We start from the raw sequence: 6,137 nt of genomic DNA, 5'->3' as shown, positions 1-6,137 counted from the left end.
TGATGGAGCTAGTTGGGAAATACTTTGTTCCCACAAATTTTTTTTTTAAACTTTTATCTTTGTAGTTAGAGTTTCCCATAGGATTTGTAAGGCTTGAGTTTGAATAATTCCTCTACTGGAGAGGACATGAATCCCACAAAAGTCTACTGTTAACACCAGTCAATAGTGGATTCCAGAGTGGAGCTTTCCAACTCCCCTTTGAAGCTGTTCTGATTTTGAAAGAATTAATTTAATATATATTGGCACAAAGAAAGAGAACTTAAGAATGACTCTTTTGCCCAGTAACTAATACACTGACCTGGAAAAGGAGAAACATGTTCCATTCCCTCTTCCAATAAATATTTAAGCATTTTTATATTTAAGTATTTATATTTAAAAGTAAAGAGTCTAAATGTCTGAGAGGTGAGGCTTAATCCACCACCTTGCCCTTAATTTCCTGTTGGCTTAATTTAGGCATCCCCTTGCTCAGTGGCCTTTGTAACATCTGTTCTCAGATGTCTGTTTTCCTGCACATTATATATGGAATTGAGGTGCCTAATTTAGGTTCAGGGATGTATTTGGTAGCTGTGTTGGTCTGAGACAAAAAGAAATGCAAAACTCTAGAACTCTTGGTTCAGAGATTATACCTTTTATTAGACCAACTAAGAAATTGCAAAAAAAAAAAAAAAATCTTTTTCTGCAAGCTTTCAGGCACACAAGCCCTTCCTGAGCCTTAGGGAAAATTACAGATGGTAAAAAGTCCACACAGGTAGAAAATAAACTTAATTTTTGCATAAAGGAAGCTGAACACAGTGAATGTCTGTTCCTCTGGGTCCAGGAAAATATCTTTGCGAGTTGCTCTTTGATGTGCAGATAAGGCAGGATTCCTTCCCTGGTGGTGTCAGAGCATTAGTAAACAACACTTTAAAGCACGTTTAAAGCAGGTAAAATGCCTTTTGCACCACTTTAATAGCATTGCTGTTTACACATTTGGTGGTGTATTGTGCATTAACTCCAGCCGCTGTAGCACTTTCAGTGGCATAATGCGCCTTAAATAACTTTGGGATGCAGCAAATGATTTTGGAACGCTGCAAAGTAAAACACCTCCAGGGAGGTTTAGTTTCTAAACCGTATAGCCATGGAGGGAAGCACTGGGCTCCGCGCAGCTCAGGGGCTGTGCAGGTAAGCCCTGCAGGCAACCTGGCAGCAGCCTGGGAAGGCAGGCTCCACAAAAGGAAAAAAAAACAAACCACGGTGAGCCTGATCCCTTTTTCCTCCCCCGGCAGAGCCTGCCTGTCTGAGCTGCATGGGGGCCCAGCGCTTCCCTCTGTGGCTGTGGTGCCCCTGGGACTGCCCCAGCTGGGTGCCTGCGGGCCGGCACTGCCTGGGCGGAGGCCACTGCTGCCATGGAAGGAAGCACCAGCCTTCCCTACCCAACCCAGGGACTGCTCTACCCACCAGCAGCTTGCTCTCCCCTCCCCACCAGGCAGGTAAGGATTGGGCTTCAACACAGATGTACACGACATGGGGGTTTACTTCACCCTAAACTGAAGTCATATTTTTAAAAAAACAATGCTTCTGGTTTAGGAAGAATTAAACCCCTGTGTCATGTACAAACCCCCTCAGATGGCAGAAAGGCAGAGAGATAATTTTGGGGGGATTTCTTAGTTTGTCTAATAAATGGTATCGTCTCTGAATCAAGAGTTCTAGAGCTTTGCATTTCTTTTTATCTCAGACCGGTACAGCTACCAAATACATCCCTTAAATATGGGAAATGCTGAATTGTAGCCAATTTTAGCCAATTTTAGATGTAAAATTCATTGCTGAAAGATTTCTATACCTCCCTACCTTTCTGTCAGTAGGTCCCTGGAGTCACAAGCACCAGCCCTGCCTGGAAGCTGCCTGCTGGCCAGGTGGGCCCTTCTGCCCATGAGGGTGGGAGTGAGGCACCATAGGGTATGTTGTGGGCTGTGTACATGTGGTTACCTCACTCTCACCCTGATAGGTGGAAGGGCTGGGCTGGGTACAATTTGTTGTGGAGAACTGCAGGCTGGATGAAAGTGCTTGGTGAGCCAGATCCAGCCTGTGGGCCATATTTTGCTCACCCCGATCTAGATATGAGTCATTCCAGCACCAGGCCCAAATCCCCTATGTGAATCCAGCCTAATGCCTGACCTGAATCCAGATCTCCTAAGTCTTAAAGCTAGTTCCCAAATCCCTTGGTCTTTCTTACTGTCTATAATAAGTATTTTTTCAGGAAAATCAAAAAGTGCCTGTTGAGCTGGTAATCTTATTCCATTTTAGGGTGAAGATTCATTTCAATTCATACTCCTCTTAGTACAGTAATAGTTCTGCTAACTGGCATCGTACAAGCCAGCATGCTCTACTAACTAGCATGCCGGCTTATAAGATAAAGTGAAACCAGAAGTGCCCACTGTGGCCCAGGGCAAAGCAGCCTGCACTGCTGAGCACCCATGGTCTGGGGGCATAGCAGGCTGCACAGGGCTGTGCGGGGCCCGCCTCCCTATCCCACAGGGCCCGCAGGCCCGTGGGAGGGGCGGCGATGCAGTAGGAGGGGTAGAGGGACTCCCCAGATGTGGCAGGAGCAGCGGCGGCCGGGGCCGTTCAATTAACCGGCATATTTTGTTATCCGACATTCCCCATTCCTGGGGGGTGCCAGATAACAGAGCTTTTACTGTACTGCTATTGTTGACACCTTGATTGTTTTCTTCTTGTTTGAGTTGTACCAAAGCAAGAAATCACCACAAAAATCATTAGAATATGAAGCCATCCCCTTCCCCCTGAAAATCTTTTTTCTTTTCAGTATTTTTTCTTTCCTTTTCATTTTTAAGCCCATGTTATCCCATGACATATGATGTCTTTATACTACAAGATGGTGTTAGAGAAAGAGGATTTTAAACTACACTATAATCCAACTTTCTCTTGCAAATTCAATCATTTTCAAAGGAAACCATTTCATGATAAAGTTAGCAACTAAGAGAAGGATACACCTGAAACAACAAGAATAAGCTATCAACTGATTTTATTACAGTATTATTAGGCCTATACTAGCAGTGAGAGGCCTCAGATGAGATCAGGGTCCACAGTCTCCATTTCAAAGAATTTACAACCTAAATAGACAAGACAGAGGGGAAAAGGCAACACAGAGTAATATGTGACTTTGTTCAAGGTATTATAGCTGGCCAAAGGCATAGGCAGGAAGAGAACCCAGATGTTTTAACTCACCATCACATGCTTGATCTACTGATACACACACCCATCACAAATACAGAGGTTTGTATATTTCTTTGTATGTCCAAGAGATATTTCTTAGTATATCCTTATTTCCTGATATCCAAATATATTTCTTAGTATATTCTTATTAGCTATCACACTTAGGTAAATAAAAATCAGGAAATATAGTATCTCCATAGTCTTTAAATGAGGATTCTTGTTTTAGCATTTATTATGAATGAGAACCATTTTGGGCAGAAAGAGAAGGGAAGATCTTTAAGGTTATTTACGTACGTAAGGATGAAGAAAAGTACCTGATGTGATTTTCAGAAGTACCTTGATGAGACTATAAATTGTATTCTACAACTGTCTGCATTGCTAGCTACCTACATACCTTTAAAAGTCTAAATATTGTATTGATCTTTTTGAACAAAGTTAGATTTGATTTTAAGTTATTAAAATCTCTGCAGCGCTTATTGAAGTCAGTGAGAACTGCAGAGCCTCAACAACTCTAAGATCAGCAAGTCCTAAGCCAGAAACTCCAGCATTAAATGTGGCTTCAATATTAGCAGAAATAAATCCAACCCAACTAAAGTAACCCTGTTGAATATCAATACATTCTAAGTCTCTATGGGTGAAATGCATTCCTGGGCAGAAACCCAGCACAAGGCCTATAGAGTGCTTACCTCTGTAAAACAGAGCTTAGGAAAGACTTAAATGGTGCAGCGGTCACTGTGAGCTACTTTACTGCATGACAGTGAATTTCACTTCCCACAAAGTTTTCTTTGACTTCAAATTCTATACATAGTTTTGGTTTTGTAAACAAAGGAAGCTGGGCCACCTGTGGTCACATTCACTATTGTGGTGAGAGTGCAGCAGAGTTATGTTTGAAGGAAATATTTCATCAGTAAATAGGGAACAACACTTTCAAAACCAGGTGCCTAAGATTTACACATCCATATGAAAGTGGCCTGGCTTTCAAAGGTGCTGAGAAGCCACAGACCCTGCTGTCATCAGCTGGAAATTGCTGTTTCATCCCTATTCGTACATTCGAGGAATGAGACACAAAATTCACAAAATTTGTCAGTCATCCATAGAAATAAAAATAACAACATTTACCCACCTGCATCTCAGGGGGCTCTAAAGCTTATGTATGGCATACAACACGGTATTGTTTAGTGCTTGGAAACTTTCAGATGGGAGGTTTTATAGGAGTACAGAGAATGATTATCATTGCTATCGTTTCCACCAGAAGGGGAAATAGTATCCTATTGTGCCATTAACCATGTTAACAATGTACAAGTAGCCACATTGCCTTCTCTCAGTATCTGGATGTCATTAGGAGTGCTGGATGCAGATACTAACAGGAGACGGTCTATAATAGGGCTATGTCTAGAGCTGCATTTGGCAGGTTCCCCAAATAATAGGATCTTCTATTTCCTAGGAAGAAGAGAAAAAGGAAAGGTGCTAGAATCTAAATTTATGCCATTATCTTGACAGCTGCAGTCTTGGCAACACACTGGTGTCTCTGCCTTCTTCATAAGCAGCAGCAATAGTCTCATTCCTCTTGTGTGAGCCGTGTTTTGGGTCTGTTCTTTTGCTGTTAGGGTTGGATCCAGTAGAGTGTCATAGAATCCCTGCTGCCCCCAGCTCCTGATGACTTTGATGCAAGTGGAACAGGAAGCCAATGCTCTCCAGTGAGCTGATATGCAGAGAAAAACTAGATTTGTAAAGATGGGACTTTTATTGTTAGAATTTTGTGGGTGTTAAATGAACCTGTTTTGGAGGAGTGCCAAAGTGAGGAGATGCAGGAAAGTCTGATGAGAGATACCAGGCATAGGATTTAATTGTGTTTCAGGGGTTGGAGAGAAGCTAAAATTAAATCATTATCAAAGAAAAGCCTTGGCCAGTTTGTTTTAAAACAGAGTTAATGGCTGAAGCCTGAAGCAAACCTAATTAAGAGAAAAGAAAACAAATGAGTTTTAAGACTGTAGCTTTGTATGCAGGGGCTGGTTTATATATAGATTTTCTGTTCTTCCAGACTGTACTACTGTGACTAAGCAAGCCATTATTGCCAGGTATATTAAAAGTTTACGTACTAGTTAAGAACACCATATTTTGAATAGGATTGCATTTCTAAACAATGTGCCTTACTTTTAGCTCAATTCAAAACACTTTGGCCCTTTAAATAAGAAACATATCACACAGAAGGCTATTTTCTACAAGTGGTTTCTATTAGCAAAAATAAGTTATCCATTTCAGCAAAGCAGTGGGCTATTATGTTTGTTGTTTTAAGTGTGATCTGATTTAATTAAAAATAATATGAACAATTGAAATTCAAAAATCTATTTTCTTTTATCTTCCATATTTTGGTGGCCCTGTATTTTTAGATATATTCTGTCTCTTTGATTCTGCTGTGAGCAAATGACATGGGTTAAATACATTTATTGAAAGTTGAGTGGAAGCTCCTTTCACATTGACCTTGTTAATTTTCCCTTAAGTGAGAATTTTTCATCCTTGGTGAACTTGAACCTCCATATTACATGAGTTAGGAATACATATAGGTAGATATACTGAGTGGACCCTTCTTTAACCAGGAGAGATGAGGTAACTCTATGAAGTCCACCGGGGCCTTGCTTGACATGCATTATCTACAACAGTGTGATTGGTATAATTTGGATATGGTAATGGGTATTATAGATAGATAGATAGATAGATAGATAGATTAAGGGTCGGAAGGGACCTAGTAGATCTTCTAGCCCGACCCCCCGCCAGGGCGGGAGAACAACAAAAAACCCCAAAAAGAGAAACGGGACTCAAACGAGTCCAGCCAGGTAGGCATCCAGCCTCTTCTTAAAGACCCCCAGGGTAGGGGCCAGCACCACTTCCCTTGGAAGTTGGTTCCAGCTCCTAGCCGCCCTAAC

Source organism: Gavialis gangeticus, unplaced genomic scaffold (genome assembly GCF_001723915.1).
Source record: "Gavialis gangeticus isolate Ggan-Ray unplaced genomic scaffold, GavGan_comp1, whole genome shotgun sequence".
Classification (NCBI taxonomy): domain Eukaryota; kingdom Metazoa; phylum Chordata; order Crocodylia; family Gavialidae; genus Gavialis; species Gavialis gangeticus.
The sequence above is the reverse complement of the archived record's forward strand: the minus strand, read 5'-3'. Positions refer to the sequence as shown.